The following is a 19177-nucleotide window of genomic DNA, read 5'->3' on the forward strand; positions in this document are numbered from 1 at the left end:
ACCCGACCCTTTAAAAGAAATCCCCCACCCTCCCGAACCCCCCCCCCCAATGTTTTAAATTACCTGGGGTCCATTGGGGGGGTCCCGCACGATCTCCCACTCTCGGCCATGGCTGCGTAAAGAGAAATGGAGCTGGTGGCCCTTTGCCCTTACCATATGACAGGGCAAAGGTAGCGCCGGTGCCATTTTTTCCCTCACTATGTCGACATAGTGAGGACAAAGGTAGCACCGGCGCCATTTTGCCCTCACTATGTCGACATAGTGACTTTGGCAAGTCTTGTGGGGGTCAGGAGGCCCCCATAAGCTGGCCAAAAGTCCCTGGGGGTCCAGCGGGGGTCCGGGAGCGATCTCCTGCACTCGTGACGTCGGGTGACAAGAACCAAAATGGCGCCGGCGCTACCTTTGCCCTGTCATATGGTAAGGGCAAAGGGCCACCGGCGCCATTTCTATTAACGCAGCCGTGGCCTGAGAGCGGGAGATCGCGCCGGAACCCCCCCACTGGACCCCAGGTAATTTAAAACATTTTGGGGGGGTTTGGGAGGGTGGGGGATTTGTTTTAAAGGGTCGGGGTGGGTTTTAGGGTTGTTTTGGTGTGCCGGTTTTCCCGCCCTCCCCCGATTTACGATTTTTTATGATTTTTTTAACAAAAAAAACCATGACGATCAGATTTCCCTCCCCCCCCCCAGCCAAAATCGATCGTTAAGACGATCGATCACATGATTCACATCCCTATCATAGAGTTTCATATTATTGAATAGTTTAACATAGATACAGACAACTGTTTTAAAAAGATTTACTCCAAATGTGTCTATGGCAGAATATTCTGAGGAAGACCCATTTGTTTTTTACCCATTTTCCAATCTTTATTTCAAAATAATAGCTCCGTAATATCTGTCATAAAACACATCTAGATAAAATTCAGTAGCTAAAGAAAGTCCTTGACTGTATTATTCTTCCTGTCAAATAACTAAAAATCCAGCAATCTAAAGACTGCAATAGCACTCTCATGAATGACAAATATTTTATTACCTTACCTTACTTCAAAAATGACTGCATCGAAGTGGAACGTCAAAGCACTAAAGCGCAATTTGCAATTTTGGAGATTGGATTCTAAAATCTATCTATTTATAAAGCATGGGACCTATATTTTAATGTCTACTTAACAGATTATTTTGAAGCAGTTAGGCCAACCATTTGTGATGTTCTGACCCACAGCAATTACTTCTACTTGAAAGTGGTGGTTTTAACATCATTTTATGTTGTGATACTTTGGAAAGTTCCATTATGTAGATTTTTAAATTGTTCATAATACTACTTTTTCCACTTCAGATTAATTTAATGGCAGGTCGACAGCATTCCCCTTGGTGACAAACTAAAATTGATCAAATGTACATTAAAGCATTTAGACTTTGAACCTTATAATACCTCTTAGGAAACATAGCCTGAATAAGCTGTGATTTATGAAAAATGCTGTATTCAGTGTTAAATCAGTCATATTCAAAGTCTAGTTAGTCTGCTTATGTGCCTGAATGAATTTCTCACAGCAATGGAAAGCAGGGTTGAAAAAATTATTGCTACTGAATGCATTTAACCAACATGAAGCAAATAAATGAGTTGCAAGATAAAGAGTGTTTCTGGCAAATCTTTTCACTGTAATACTGCACTAGTATATATATATATTTTTGCAGAATCTCAGTTTCTTTTCTCATTTCACCTATTAGTACAAATACTTTATTCATTTTTTATTGGATTTTACAGATTCTTCCTGCTCCTTCGGGTTTCTAGCTCATCTGGAACTGAGCTTGGGATCTAGTGCCTGGAAGATAAGAAATTAAGACCTGCCACTCTGTTATGGAAAACATAAAATTCAAAATTGATATGTGTCTGAAAGAATATATCACAGATGGCTCACTATATATATTTTCATTTGTTAGGTGGGGAAGAACATAAACCTGTCCAGGCCTTACTATAGGTTAAAATGAGAAACATTCCAGGAATGGGAGGTCCCAGAGGGTGTGTATGAAGAAGTGATGTGATAGAGGGTCTTTCCCCTAGATGGTATGGATTGTGGAGGTGGTATAAAAATAGCTCCATGTGTCATAGGGAGGAGTTGGAACCTATGGTTAGCAGGTTACAGAGTGGGGTTTTTTCCTGATCCGCTAGTATGAGCAAAGATAGCTCTCTCCAGTAAAGGCTAAGGGCCATCATGGGTGGTAATGACCCCTCGGTCAATGGGAACACCATTCTGCCTGCGGAAGCCCACAGCTGGAATTATGATTAAAATAATACAAAGTTTCTGCCTCTTTTTTCATTGGAGCCTGAAGGAAGATGGGATCTGATGGGATGACTGAGAGGGAGAATTTTCTTTTGGACTTTATTCAAGTAAATTGAAAAGAGCAGTGAATAAATACTTTGGAGTGTCTAATGACTTTTCTAAGATGTTGATACTTACTTTTGTGTAAGCCTGCTGTTGATTTTTTTTCAGCCTTTTTAATGAACTTTGATTTTATGGATTTTCAAAATATTCTTTTCTCTCATTTTGGACCTGAACATTTTGCATATGGACTGTTATTTTAAACTGAATGAAATCCCCTTCTGCCTTCTAGCAGAAGTTGTCTTTGACTGGATAAATTCTGATTTGGGTCTCCAATTGGTTGTTCTTAACCCTGCAGTGCCTGAAGGTGACTCCCTGTAAGGGGAAGAGGGGAGTGTTACATGGCTGTTAACAATGCAAATAAAATTAATCTTCTTAGCAGTAATATAGACAGGGAAAAACTATATATTGTCTTCAGTTTCTCAAAATAACATAGTAGATGATGGCTGAAAAAGACCAATTGTCCAACCCAGTCTGTGCATTTATTTCTGTCCACATTGCAAGGCTATTTGTTGCTTGCTAGTTGTATAGTCTTGATGTATTATACAGGGTGGCCAATGGAAAAGTAGCCAGCCTCCAATACCAGTGCATTGGAGGCAGGCTATGTTTCCTTGGGCTACCCTGTAGAATATCACTCCATAATGAAGTCCATTATTGTTTGTTTCCCATTAGTTCTCTACCATCCTGGATACACACATATGCAAGATTGCTTATTAATCCAATTCCCATCACTTCCTTCCACCCCAAACTGTGTTACCACCAATCTTTGTAATTATCTAGATAGGTACTAAAACTAGTGATGCTGTTGCCTGACCATCAGAACTCCTAGGTACCTGCAGCCTTGCTGGATGGTACCAGTCATCACCAATCTGCCAGCACTAAACTGACTGGTTTTGGGGAAGTTGGTAACCTGCTGGTACCAATACAGCAACCCCATGGTCTATAGTATTAGTAGATCAGGCTTCCTTTTTCCACCCTTTGATTTCTCCTTATGGCCTCTTCCATTGCCACTGCTCTTGGGGGAATGATGAGTAGATTGTTATCAATATAGCAACCTCCTAAGCCTATTCCTACTATTGTCAGAGTATGATAGCAGATAAAAACCATTAGACCCATGTAGTCTGCCAACCTCACTCATGGTGCAATACCACAGACCCTGGGTGATCTATAATTTTCCTCTCTATTCTTCACCAATAGGGATCATCTGTGATTATCCCACACTATTTTATATTGCTTCCATCGCCTCCACATCCACTGAGAGTCCATTCCATGCATCTATGAAACTTTCAGTAGAAAAATATTTTCTGATGTTGCTTCTGAGTCTATCTCCTCATAAAGTGACATCTTGTTCTATAGAATTCTTTCTTCTGGAAAAGATTTGCTTCTTGTGCCTGCCCTGTCTCTCCACTATTCTAGGATATACATACTGGGCCGGATTTTCAAAGCTCTACGCTCATAAATCCAGTGGATTTACGCGCGTAGAGGGGCTTATGCCCACTGTGCCTATTTTATAAAGGCCTGGCGACGTGCGTAAAGCCCCAGGATGCATCTAAGTCCCAGGGCTTCGAAAAAGGGGCGGGGAAGGGCAGGGTAGGGCGGTCCGGGAGTCGGGGTGGGGCGGGATCAGAGGCTCCCGGCACAGCAGCCATTTGCTGCAGTGCCGGGGGATCACGTGCCAGCAGGCTGCCGGCGCGCGCAACCTGCGCCTGCCCAGTGGCAGGGAGAAGGGAAGTTCCCTCATGGGAACAGGTGAAGGCCATGGGCGTCGGTATGCCAAGGTGCACAATTGTGCACCCCCTTGCGCACGCCAACCCTCGATTTTATAACATGCGCGCACCTGCATGCGCATATTATAGAATCAGGCGTCCATGTGTGCGCCCTGGGTAGTGCGCGCACATGTATGCCTGCGTGCTTCTTTGAAAATCTACCCCACTGTATTTAGGTGCTTAAGTCTCATTTCATATGGTTTTGGTACTGATGCAGCATCATTTTGATAGCCATCTATATACCTTTAGTGATATGCCATCCAAAATTAGACAGTCGTCTAGGTGAGGTCTCTCCCGTAACCTGTGCCAATAAGAATTCAGGGTCTCTAGGTCTCTTGGACAGAATATCTACTGCTGTTCAGATGCTCAACAGTGTCTCTCGCCTTTAGCATATAGGCCAGGTATTTCAAGCTCTCGCTGATTATAAATATATTTGCACCTGGCAGAATCTTGGTTCCTCGTCAGCTAGGTACATATTCAAGCAGGTTTTGTTCTATCATTGGATATCTATTGTGTTACAGTAACTTAAAAAATTTGATGATGTACAGGTTAAGAGCACAACATTTGATGTGATTAAAAAAAAAAAAAAAAGAAGCCATATTTATTTAAAACAAAATTTCCTGGAAATTTGTCAGATTTTGTTCCTTTAATTTCTGCATAAAAAGTTTGGTTTCTGGGTCCTTTAGCTATTTTCTTGATTATTTTTACTCTCTCTGTAAATGTGCATATGTTAATTATACTCACCAAACAACTGACAAGATGATAATAATAGATATATTAATATTTTGTTACTTTACAAACAGGTGTAGTATCAACCACTATGTCACAATCTCTATATATTTAAATACAGAATACCAGCAATATATGAGGGAATATAGCAAGGACTCAGCACCGTAGTAGGTATATTTCTTGACAGATGGTATACAACTGAAACATTTAGCCAAATAAATGTGATGTAAAACTAGAATTTAGAATTCACACATCACAGCAGTATTTTACTGGTGTTTGAATGATAATTTCCCTTTCAATGGAGTAATTCTCGCCTATTCAGTAACAAACCTATGCAAGCTGAAGATATAAAGGCAGATTTGAAGAAAGCACTATATCAGCCGTCTGGTCTTCCAAAGCAAAATTCTGTTTGCTTGCTTTATGCTCTCTCTGGCTGATATTGAGAAGATGTCAGATTAAAATAATTACAGTGCCTAATGTTCTGTCTGCTGGAGGACAAGTTTCCTCCAGATGCTAGCTTGTGTGATACAGACGGAAACAACATATGAGCATGCCAAAAAGTTGACATATTTACAGACTGCAACCAGCAGAACAGATGAGCAACATAGGTGCTCTACAGATGATGCCAAAACACCTGGGGCGGGGGGAGGGGGGGCGGTCGGGCAAGAAACATAGCTGTGCTGAAGAAGAGTCACATGATCCAGCTGACACTTCCAACATCACTACACAAGGGTTAAATAGGTCAAATAAATTTTAGTTGTATTTTCTTAAATAAAAAAAAATGTAAAGGGGAAAAGCAGAGGGTATCCAGAGGAGAGTCAAGTTAAAATATATATCTCAGTTCTTCTTTTCCTCACTTTCTTTTCATTTTAGAGTTCCTTTTTTTTTTTTTTTCCCCTTCACAGACTGAAAGCAGTTACAAAAAATGGGTGGAATCAGCACAGGTTCAAAATTTGGGAGCAGTGGTGCCAGTCATCATGGCATCAACCCTGGCTACTGTCCATTCTCTCATGTGCATTCATAATGCAATCATAAAACATTATCAAAGGTGGAGAGTGTATCTCACTTTTACTTACCTCATGCTGGGATCTGAAATGGCTGCAGAGCATTCAGGCTGCAAACTTGTAAGGATTTTCCGGGAAATTTAAATATCAATAGTTTGACAGGTTTGTAGGGGGATGTAATTGTCCAAGGAAAGAAAGAGAAGGATGGGGCTGGGTGAGGAGCATACATTTTTAAAAGTTGCTAGGATACACTCCTGGGACTAAGGCTAAAATAACAAAAATACAGCAAGGTTAATATATTGCCACTGATCCTGCCAGATCCTCATCTTCTTCGTTATGTTTGAAATCATGTTGAATTCTTTTTATGATTTTAGACTTTCAAATTTAATTAAAAGTACTCCTGGTGTACTCACAGCCAAGTGACAATCTCTGCTACACAGGAGATCACTTTCCTTGGATCTGTAAAGAAATAACCTTGGGATATATGCAAAATCTGCCTGACTGTAAGTACATAGAGAGATATGTGTGCAATGCATATTGAACTCATGGTAACAGAATCAAATAAGAGCTGAAGTAGCAGCAGTTTCAGATTTGTAAATACTAGTGCCAATTGTCAACGTTTTAACCCTGGCTGCAATGTTCCCTCTATTGTGCATGCATACACAGCTGTACTGAGCTTTTCATGTGGTGATGCACATCACACTTTAGACCATGCATGATCTGGATCCGGGAGAGCTGAAAGACACATGAGAGTACATTCTGCCATTCCTCCTTGTGTACTGGCCTTGTGAGTGATTTCAAATGTTGCAGGCCTGATATTTCCTCTATGCTGATCTCTACAATATTTTGAACATGGGCAAAATGGGCTTCTAGCACTGTCTCCACTGACACCTGCTCTGCAGCAATCATCTCCATAGGTTGGGCAGTAAAACTTCCACTCCAATAGTTACTTCTCCCATGCTGCCCTGGGCAGTCCATGCCAGGTAAATACATAAATAACTTGAGGCATTGGCTCACTCACTTGAGGCATATGTTGGGCAGAGGGAATGGGAGAGAGGGAGGGAGGAAGAAGCAGGAGATAGTGAGTGAGGGAAGGAGGAGTCCAGGACAAGGATGTTGGGAGAGGGGAGGAAGATGCAAAAATGGCATACACTGGAGAAAGGTAGTAGATGTTATGGGGGAAAGTGGGAAGAGTCAGGGGAAGTAGATAAGTAGGCAGGGGCAGATACTGAGGACAAGGGAGGAAGAAGGTGGATAGTTGCTGGGGATGAGGAGAAAAGGAGGCAAATGGCAGATGCTGGGGACAGAGGAACTTCAGACTTGCCACACTGGATCGGACCAAGGATCCAATGAGCCCAGCATTCTGTCTCTGCAAATGGCCAATCCAGATCACTCGGAAGTCCCGGCAGATCCTAATGAGATTCATTCCTGTTGCACACTCCCAGAAGCAAGATCTAGCAATTAGGGATGTGAATCGTTTTAGGACGATTAAAATTATCGTCCGATAATTTTAATATCGTCTTAAACCGTTATGGAACACAATACAATAGAGATTCTAACGATTTATCGTTATAAATCGTTAGAATCGTTAGCCGGCACACTAAAACCCCCTAAAACCCACCCCCGACCCTTTAAATTAAATCCCCCACCCTCCCGAACCCCCCCCAAATGACTTAAATAACCTGCGGGTCCAGCGGCGGTCCGGAACGGCAGCGGTCCGGAACGGGCTCCTGCTCCTGAATCTTGTTGTCTTCAGCCGGCACCATTTTCCAAAATGGCGCCGAAAAATGGCGGCGGCCATAGACGAACACGATTGGACGGCAGGAGGTCCTTCCGGACCCCCGCTGGACTTTTGGCAAGTCTCGTGGGGGTCAGGAGGCCCCCCACAAGCTGGCCAAAAGTTCCTGGAGGTCCAGCGGGGGTCAGGGAGCGATTCCCCGCCGCGAATCGTTTTCGCACGGAAAATGGCGCCGGCCATACGCGTATGGCCGGCGCCATTTTCCGTACGGAAAATGGCGCCGGCAGGAGATCGACTGCAGGAGGTTGTTCAGCGAGGCGCCGGAACCCTCGCTGAACGACCTCCTGCAGTCGATCTCCTGCCGGCGCCATTTTCCGTACGGAAACGATTCGCGGTGGGAAATCGCTCCCTGACCCCCGCTGGACCTCCAGGAACTTTTGGCCAGCTTGTGGGGGGCCTCCTGACCCCCACGAGACTTGCCAAAAGTCCAGCGGGGGTCCAGAAGGACCTCCTGCCGTCCAATCGTGTTCGTCTATGGCCGCCGCCATTTTTCGGCGCCATTTTGGAAAATGGCGCCGGCTGAAAACAACAAGATTCAGGAGCAGGAGCCCGTTCCAGACCGCTGCCATTCCGGACCGCCGCTGGACCCGCAGGTTATTTAAGTCATTTGGGGAGGTTCGGGAGGGTGGGGGATTTAATTTAAAGGGTCGGGGGTGGGTTTTAGGGGGTTTTAATGTGCCGGTTTTGCGATTTTTCGATTTTTCACGATTTTTCACGATATTTTACCCCCCCAAACGGCAACAATACGATTCCCTCCCCCTCCCAGCCGAAATCGATCGTTAAGACGATCGAGGACACGATTCACATCCCTACTAGCAATCCCTAAGTCACCTGGCTCATTATTGTTAATGCACTTGACCTCCAGAGATTTGTCCAAACCTTTTTTTTAAATCCAGCTATTCTACCATCCTTGACTACATCCTTTGCTGACTAAAAAAAACCCAAACACTTTCTTAAATTAAATGTTTTAAATCTGCTACCAGCTAGTTTCAAGGAATTTCCCCTTGTCTTAGAACTATTTGAAAGTGTTTACATTCACTAAATATTAACATGTTCTATAGCACTCATGATTTCATACACCTCTATCATATCCCCTATCATTCATCTCTTCTTCAAGCTGAAAAGCCCTAGCCTGTTTAGCCTTTCTTCATAAGGGAGCTGTTCCATCCCTTTTATCATTTTTGTTGCTCTTCCCTGTATTTTTTCTAGTTTCACTATATATATATTTTTTAAATGGGGCAACAAGAACTACACACAGTACTCAAGATGTAATCATTACATAGATTTATACAGAAATATTATGCCATTCTCCATTTAAGGTTCTATTCCTTTCTGAATAATTCCCAATATTCTGTTTGCATTTTTGACCACTGCTGCACACTAAGCTGAGGATTTCAGCTGGTTCAATGACTTTTCCTGAGTGATAGACCCTAATGTGGAACCCAACATTAAATACATAGGGAGCCTAATTTTCAGATCTGTCCACAGTAGAGCATTTACATGCGTAAATGCTCTACTGTGGACACTACTAGCACAATGAAATTTATGCTAGTATTTTATAAATGATGCAGTGGAAGCTGCACAGTTTTTACTGTAAAATATTGAGTTATTCTTATTTGAAAGTACATGCGTATGTTTCAGTATACAAAGATATTTCCAATGCAAGAAAGTAAATGTTTTATTTATTTTATATACATGCACGTGAATAATCATAGTTCATAAAAAATAGAACATATACACATAATAACCATTATTTATATGCAGAGGAAGGTAATTTATAAAGTATGCACATATACTTGATCACGTACTTGAAACCATCAGTTCAATAATACCTCTGCCGGTTCACCCAGTCCTTCTCCATCTAGACTAGCACATCCACATCACTCTGTGCCCCCCACCAATACACACAGACCTTCCACCCCAAAACTGCAGCCAAGTCTGATTTCACTTGCGCCAGCCAACTGGCAGGTATAAAAGTATGAGTAAGGGGGTGAGAGAGAGAACAGAGACTGTCGGGGTAAGGAGGAATCCCGTCCCTGAGCACCCAAACTTCCTAAAAGTTTTACCTGCCTCTTGAGAAGCCTTCAAGGGAGAGAAATTCCTGTCCCTGTCTGTCATGCTGCTGATGTCATCGAGGGGAGGGACCGCCCCCCCTGCGGCGCGCAGATGACACCGGAGCACTTCCGAAGCCGCACGCGCCAAAGGGGTGCGCAGCTTTGTCTGGAATTTGGGTGATTTACTCCTTGGAAAACAGGATTGTTCTTTGAACTTTTATTTCCTCTCTCTGCCTTCATATTGGAGATCTAAGATAGGGAAAGTGGGTGTGTATTGTGAAAGTCTGAGTAAAAATTATTTGCCACGAGAAATATGTTGCACACAAAGAGAAAGGGCAGACTATGACTGGAGACTCCGACTGCTCCTAGTTCTGCCCTCTCTCAGCCATTGATTGAAGGCTTTCTCACTCTACTAAATGCAACAACACCGGGAGAAGGTTCCGAGGTTGGTGCTGATCAGGAGCAGGTATTGACACTACAGGAACATTACATCTCATTAAGCCCCGGTGCACCCATGACACTGGATCCACCTAAGCCTGCACAAAACTCGAGTTCAGAGGTGACAACGCCTACCGAAGTTGTGGTACTGTCGCCTAACATCGGGGATGAAAGCGGGGATTATGTTGCAGGTGTGCAAAGAGGAGGAATCGGGGATATCCCACTGGAGTTGGTGGAGAAGAACAGCGGAGGAAGATATCTGACCCCGGAGCCTCTAACTTCAACTCCAAATGGATCGGCGCCATTTTGAATACTGGTAGCGGATCGCCTTTGCCCTCACTATGTCACAGGGGCCGACCGATCGGCGCCATTTTGAGTACTGGCATCGGACTTCCGGCGTGCAGGAGGTCACTCCCGGACCCCCGCTGGACTTTTGGCAAGTCTTGTGGGGGTCAGGAGGCCCCCCCAAGCTGGCCAAAAGTCCCTGAGGGTCCAACGGGGGTCCCGGAGCGACCTCCTGCACTCCGGCCGGCCGATGCCCATACAATGTCACAGGGGCCCATACAATGTCACAGGGGCTACCGGTGCCATTGGTCAGCCCCTGTCACATGATTGGAGCACAAGATGGCACCGATGACCATATGACAGGGGCTGACCAATGGCACCGGTAGCCCCTGTGACAAAGGCTATCAGCGCCATGATGAAACGGGCACCGAGGGTGGGAGAGTGCAGGGGATGATTCCCTGACTCCCTGCTGGACCACCAGGGAGTTTTGGTAAGTCTTGGGGGGGTCAGGAGGGTGGGGGGTTGTAGTTAATTTTAATTTTAGCTGGGACACGAATAGAAATCGCCGTATTAACACATCAGGGCGCCATACGGCCGAATGCAACATATCTGCTGCCCGACGAATTCGAATCACGAATGCAATGTATGGCGTCCCTCTGCACATCCCTAGTAGACTCCTCTCTTTCCATTCTTACTTTGAGACTTGCTGGTTCCACAGCCAATTGTTCTTCTCAGAGCTCAGTCAAGTCACCTCAGCCTTCTCAAATAGGTACTTCCTCCAGGCTCCCTCCCTCCATTCCTGTGCTTGCTGTCCACTTCTCCACCACCCTGCCACCACTACAGTGCATTCCCATTGTCTGCACGCTATACTGTCTGCTGCTTTTATGGGTTCCCAGGCTCAGCTCTAAATACTTACTCCAAGGGAAAGGGAGTCAAGCTGTTATAGATCCCTAAACAGAAATAGTATTTTAGAAGATTACCTCACCTAAGTCACACATGCTGAACACAGACAGACTTTCACCAAATACAAAATAAAGAGATTATAAAGTATAAATAGACACATGCAGATAAAAACTGAACTTGAAACCATAACAAGCCATTCTCTGTATGCAGTGCAAGAATGGAAAAATAGAAGCATCACCATTCCTCATTAGACATCAAACAATAGCATCAAGAAATATAAAGCATCAATCCTAATAGTGAAACCAAACTCATAAAAAGAATATTTTAAAGCAGATGAAAACAACATCCAATGATTACAAACATATAACACTGTTTTTTTTATTTCCCCAAACATAAATAAAATATTTCAAAATAGCAGATACATCAAACACCCATTAATTAAAATTAAGCTAAAATAAATCCCCTGCTCTCCATACCTGGGAACTTTAGATTCTAGTTATCCTGAAATTGTCATTGATTAATCAGGGATGGGTGGTATGCACCAACTCTCTCTTCTTTCTTATAATACACATGTTCATTTTCATACAAACTCCCTTATATTCTCTCTCACACACATATGCTCACTAAATCACATAATCTCTCTCGTACATGCTCACTGCCTCACATGCTCTCTCTAATAGACATGCTCACTGTGTCACATACTCTCTCACACTCTTTCTCACACACTTGCTCACTGGCTCACTTGTGCTCTCTCATATACATGTTACTGGTTCACGCACATGTCCACTTACTCTATTTTGCTAACACCCATGCTCACTGGCTCACTCGCTCTCTTTTACACTCACACACAGGACCACCAGCTTGAATAGTCCTCTTGCTCACTCATATGCTCATTGACTCACTCTTTCTCTCTCACTCACAAACATGCTCACTGGTTCACATGCTCTCACTCACATAAATGCTCTAGAAACCACAACAAACTCAATTGTATTATGTAGTGCAATAATGGAAAAACAGAAACATCATCACTCCTTACAAATCATTAAGCAATAAAACCAAGGGATATAAAACATCATTCATAATATTAAAACCATTCTAATAAAAAGAATAAATGTGTCAAAACAGCTCACAAACATCTAATAATTTTAAAAAGTCACATAAATTTGTTCTAATATTTTCCAAATACCACTAAAATATTTAAAAACAGCAGATACATGAAATAATAAAAAATCTCCAGCTCTCCACACCATAAAATAAATAAAGAAATACCAGGGATCTTTTGAATTCCACTCACCCAGAGATTGTTGTAGATTTGGGAGAAAGGGGACCACACACTCTTTATCTTCTGTCTCTCCCCTTCACACACATAGGCATTCTCGCTCTCATACACTGATGCAGGCACTCTCTCTCATACACACGCAGGATCCCTCCCTCATACACACATGCAGATGCTCTCTCTCTCTCACATATGCAGGCTCTCTTTGTCTCTCATACACACATTCAGGCTTACACACGCAAGCTCTCTCTCATGTACATATGCAGGCTCTATTACTTAACACTCAAGCAGGCAATCTCCCTGTCTCATACCCTCATGCAGGTTCTCTATTTCAAACACTTATGCAAGCTCTTATACACACAGGCAGGGACTCTCCTTCACATGCACATATGCAGGCTTTTTCTCTCTTGCACACATGCAAGCTGTGCCAATTGCACTACAACAAGATGGGCTCATGCTTACATCATTCGGAACAGGTTGCTGAGGCCAAGAACTTGGTGAACGTGTCTCCATGTTGGATCATCGTTGCATTGACCACCCAAATGCAGAAACAAAAAACTGAGTTAAATGGTGTCTTGAATAGTTCATGTATCAGGCCCAGCAGCAAGTTCATTGAGTAAATGGATAACTGCACACCTTGTTTCAGCGTTTGGATACACTACAACCCCAGCTACCAGGCCCAATCTCTGTACCAGCTCCCATTAACCCTGCACCAGCATCCATTCGGATTGCGGATTTCATGTTACAGTTTCTACCACCACTGAGGTATAATGATGACCATAAGGGGTGCAGAGGGTTCCTCAGTGTTTGCAAGATGTACTTCAAGTTACCGTTGGCTCATTTTTTTCTGATTATGTCAAGATTACATATATCCTCTCCCTGTTGGACAGTTTTACTCTCACCTGGGCTTCCCCCTTATGGGAGCAAAATGACCTACTTATCAGGAACTTGGATAATTCCACACAACAATTTCACTTGATTTTTCACAAACCCAGGTGTTTCGTCCACTGCCACAGAAGTGCTTTTTATTCACCATGGCTCTTCCTCGATTAGTGAGTATGCAGTAGAATTCTATACCCTAGTTTTTGAACTAGGTTAAAGCAAAGATATCCAAACTGCCATCTTTTGGCAAGAATTATCTGGAAGAATAAAAGATGAACTAGCAGCTAGTGACCATTCTCTGTCCCTTGAAGCACTTGGCTATTCATATAGATCTGGGATTTCAAGAGCAAGCTTGGGAGAGGAAGGCCTCCCATCGGACCATTCGTGTGGCTTCCAAGCCATCAAATCTCTCACAGCCTATCCCAGAACTGCATTTGAAGAGTCCATGCACTTGAGTAACACACAACTTTTTCTCAATGAAAAACAGATATGAAGACAGCATAACCTCTGCCTCCACTGTGCAGCAAAAGGACATTTTGTCATTTGGTATCCCAAGAGACCAGAGACCTCTGTAAAGATAAGTCTAGTTGGGAGGGCAGCTCTTCACCATTCTGCAACCTCTCCACAACTGACATTACTGGTGTTCCTCACCTTCTGGAAATAATTTAGTTCAAAGTGAGGCTTTAATCAATATTGGAGCTGGGGTCAATTTTATTCACCGTTATGCCAATGTGACTCTTCTATTACCAGCTTGACTACTCCTTGTTTTATTTCCTCTATTTACAGAGAACCCCTATCCAGTCACATGACCGTGGCCACTCTGTCCATCACTATGCAGATTGGCTCTCACCAAGAAAGTCTTCAGTTTTATGAACTACCTAAAGCATCCAGTCTTCTTGTACTTGGATTACCCTGGCTCAGACTCCATCAAACATGAATTGACTGGAAAACCTTACTGGGGTCCATCCTGCCGGGAGCACTGTGCTGCCTTAGCTCTGGGTACTCTGTCCTGGACCAGTTTGCCAGAAGTACCAGATCTGCCACTTCAGTATACATCCTGTTCCAGCTTATGTTATGAGATACAAACTGGAGCTCTAGTATTGTGCAATTTTTCTGTCTGCTCCAAATCTTGGAAATCTGTCATCGTAGGGGTAGAGGCCACTGCCAACAGAGCAGAGGCTGTTCCCTTTCAACATGTTGATCCTGGAACCTACAAGTCATGTCTGCATTCCTCCGAAGAATCCCTGTCTGAAGAACAGGATCAACCAAAAGATGTTTCTCCAGCCCAGTCCAAAGAATGAAAAATTCTTAGATGTCATGTTGAGACCATCAAGTTCCCTGATAGTAAAAATATACCTTCAATATCTCCTAAGAAGCTGAAGAAAAGAGGATTGGGGAGGGAGCTTAGAGGAGGGGTTACTGTTTCATTTTGCTACACTTGGGACGTGAACAGCTGCTCTCACCTGCTTACCTGTAGGCCCGGGCAAGCTGAGATGCTGCCGAGCAGCACATGTGTTAGGATGCCACCATGCTCACCACCCTTAGACCTTTCCCTAGGCACTTGCACCCAAAATCAGCAGTTTTAAAATGTCCATGGCAGGACAGTTGTGGCACCCTCAGATGACATCATGACCTTCTGTCCTACAAAAGGGCTGTCTGCCATTTCTTTATTGCCTCAGCAAGAAAGTCACCTGGTTCCAAGCCTTCTGCCTAGTTCTAAGTCTTCAGTCTTGCCTCGTTACACATCTTCAGCCTTGCCCTGCTCCATTCTTCAATCTTCAGCCTTACTCCACTCAAGTCTTCAGTCTTCAGGTTTGCCCTCCTCCAGCCTTCAGCCATGCTCCACTTCAGTCTTCAGTTTTCAGCCTTGCTCCACTCCAAGAATTTCACCTCATCTTCAGTAACAGCCTTGCCTCCATCAACCCTTCAGCTTTCGCCATAGTCTCTTGGATTCGGTCATAACCTGGCCTGTGCCAAGACTTGCTCACCCTACCATCGGCACAAACCTTAGGGCCCAGCCCATGAGGTTGACTCAATTGTACTACAGCAAAAGGGACACGCACTCACATTTTTCACAGCACTCTAACGGCCAAATTTTAAATTGGCCATGTGCCCAAATATTGTTACTTACGCGCGTGGCTGGGCCTTGCGATTGCCGCAAGCATTAGCCACTGTCCCAGGGAAGCACGCCCCGGCAGTGAGCCGGTGCACATAAATTACTTGAGCTCAGAAGCTGAAGTAAATTGAAAAACAAAATAAAAATTTAGGGTTTAGGGGTGGGGAGGAAAGGGGAAGAGGGAGGGGGCTTAGGTAGGGGGTAGGGAAGTTCCCTCTCAGTCTGCTCCTAAATTGGAGCAGACTGGGAGAGAACAGGGGAAGGCCCGATTTTGTCACCATGCATACTTTTATAAAATTGTGCCCCCCTGTATGCCCCGCTCACACATGCACATGCGGATTATAAAATCTGCCATGCACGTGCATGCAGCCCACAGATTTTATAACATGCGCACTCTGGCACGCACATGTTATAAAATCGGCATGTCCATGTGTGCGTGCCGGGAAGTGAGTACACATGGACACATGCACAAACCTTTTAAAATCTACCTCTAAGAAAACAGAATTTGATACAACCTCTACATGGTGCAAAAACATTACAGTTTTTAGCAATTACTAATGCAAAATTACTATATATTTCCTGATTTTAACAGATAGAAATAATAAAAAAAAGTGAGGGTCATGTGAAAATGTTTCAATTCCTATCCAGTTATTCATTACTTTATTTTTTTAAACTTGTTAATAAGGTCGAGAGGTTGATTGACTTGTTAGGCCTTCAGTTAGTCGAAGGCAATTCTATAGTTGAACAAATATTCTGACCTTCTAAACTGTCAGAGGGTGATTGTTGTTCTGGACTACTTTCAATAACTATGGGCTCTTTAACACAGCTATCTGAACATTGGAAAATGAAGATAATTCACTCTTACAAAGAAGGGAAGGCTATAAAAAAAATATCCAAATGCTTCAAGCTAGCAATTTCAACTATCAGAAACATTGTTAAGAATTGGAAGTTACATGGAATATATTTATTTACTAGCGGTACCTGGCCACACGTTGCAGTGGCAGAATCAGGTTCTTTACCCTCCCTCCCCCTTCCCCTTGCTCATTTACCTCAGTTACTCAACCTCCTCCCCCTTGGTCACTCACCCCCCCTTCCCTCCCCTGTCCCCACTCCAACTCTCTCCCCTCACACTCACCTCTCCCCTCATTCTCCCTCCCCTGACACTCACCTCCCCCCTCATTCTCCCTCTCCTCACTGTCACCTCCCCCCGCCTACTGCCTACCCTTCAGATCAGAAAACCTTTGTCTTTCTATTTCTGTGAGAACCCCCCACCCCAAAACAAAACCCCAATCCCAACCCTTTAAATCAAATAATAACCCCCCACCCTCCTGCCCCCTCCCAAGACCTGGGAAATTAAAATTGTTGGTGCTACATGTGGTCTGTCCCTGGGCGTCTGTGCGCGTTATGTAGCCAAATAGGGGAATGCCTAACCAAATTTGCACTTCCAAATTTGTTTTGTGGTCTGGGGAGGGCTATTTTGGTGCGTTCCCGAGATCGTGCAAGTTTAGTGTATGTATTTCTGTGTGAACCTCCCCCTTCCCCCAAAAAACAACCCTATGAGAAAAGTTATCTTAAACTAACCACCCCACACTCTCCTACCCCCCTCCTCCAGCCCTGCGAAAAACAGTAGTCCCCCCTGCCCCCCCCCACAGAGTTGCTGAATGAATGAAACCTGCTCCCCCCCTCATGACTCCTCCCCAAGATGTTCGCAATAAATTCATTACCACCCCTCACCCTCCAGACCCACCAAGACCTGATAAAAATGTCAGTCGGTGGAGCAGGCGTTCAGGAGCAGTCTGGGAGCAATGTATTGGCGTTGGTCCATCGGCTGCAAGCACTGAAATGGGTTCCAACAGCCCTTTGCCCTTACTATGTCAGTGGAGTGGAGCAATGGCAGCGGTAGGTCCTCTGACATAGTAAGGGCAAAGGTCCACCAGCTGCCAGTCCTGAAAATGGCGCCGAGGGGCCCTCTCCCTTACTATGTCACATGGGCTACTGCTGCCATTGGTGTCCCCGAGTGGCATAGTAAGGGAAAGGGCCGTCAGCGTCATGTTGATTGCTGGCAGCCAACGGCCATAGTGCAGGAGATGTGTCCCGGACCGTCCTGGACCCCACTGGAGCCTCCTGGACTTCTGTCAGGTTTTGTGTGTTGTGAGGGCCTGGGAAGTAAATAAATTTGGCATGTGTGTGTGGGGGGTGTGAGGAGTGTGGTTTTGTGTGTGTTGGGAGGCTGTGGGAAGTAAATCAATTTGACATGTGTGTGGGGGGTGTGAGGAGGGTGGTGGGTGTATTTTATCTGTAAAGGAAATAGTTATCTTCCGGCGAAAAAAGTGCACATATGTGTTAAAATGGAAGTGAAACGTGGAACTGGACTGGCGAAATGATTATAGCGTGTGTTAGTGTAAGGTGTAACAGATGGCGCTTACATCCAGCAGATGTCGCTGTTTTCTCGAAAAAATTGTAAACCTATTTTACCTGTCACAGGTGAGACATATCTGTAATGTAAGTACAGAAGAACCTTCCTGTATGCGAAATGAAGGTTGTGTCCAAATTTGAAAGCAATCGGTTCAGTGGTTTCTGAGATTAGCGATTTTGTCCAAACTATTTAACATTTTTATTTATATAGATAGAAGATGTAGCCCCACCCATTGGTGTGGCCTGTGTATTTGAGTCCCCCCTCTATAAATAGATTTCTGAGGGGAACTGTCCTTGTAAATCAGCAATGCACTGAAAAAATAATTTATTATTGCAGGAAACCAGCTGCATTAAAGTTGTGCATAGAACGGTTGACACAGGGAAGGGTGTTGCAGATCTTTGTATCATCTGCAAAAGGATAAACATTTCCTTCTATACCCCACTGTAATATCATTCATAAAGATATTAAATAGAAATGGCCCCATAACTGACACCTGAGACACTGCATTCATCACCTTTCTCTCTTCAGAATGAGTTCTATTTACCACAATGAATTACCAACCCATTCCACTTCCTTAGGGCCCACTCCAAGGCTGGTTTCCAACATTTTATATGTAAATGATAGTTTAAAGTCTCTACAGCTGTTCTCAGCTGTGTTTCATTGAGTTGTGACTTCCTTATTTTCTATGCTGTGATTATTGGTGATGTTTGCAGAAATAATTAAAAGTGAGACAGAAGAGCAATGTGAGGGTGAGGTGATGTGCCAGTTGATTAAGTCCCTGTGCTGAAATCTTTGGTTAAACCTTTGAAAGCAGTGCTAGATTAGGTAAAAGAGAAAAGAAAAAAGGAACTGTGCAGGGAACTACATTTCCCATAGTGCCTCTGCCTAGTCTCTTGGGCCAGAGGCCAGCACACCTGCCTGGACTGGGTGGAGTATCACCACCTCTCAGACTCGAGGGAGGGGTATAAGTGGTGTGTGAAGTAGCTGAGCAGAGGAAGGAAGGAAAAACAGACTGCAAGGAGAAGGGAGCCGAGAAACACAGCCAGAAAACAGCTGGGCAGGCAGACAGATGATGAGGATGAACCAGAAGCAGTATTTAACGGGCTCAGTCACTAAGAAAAGTGTATTTTTCCTTT

The sequence above is a fragment of the Rhinatrema bivittatum genome, chromosome 3 (genome assembly GCF_901001135.1).
Source record: "Rhinatrema bivittatum chromosome 3, aRhiBiv1.1, whole genome shotgun sequence".
NCBI lineage: Eukaryota > Metazoa > Chordata > Amphibia > Gymnophiona > Rhinatrematidae > Rhinatrema > Rhinatrema bivittatum.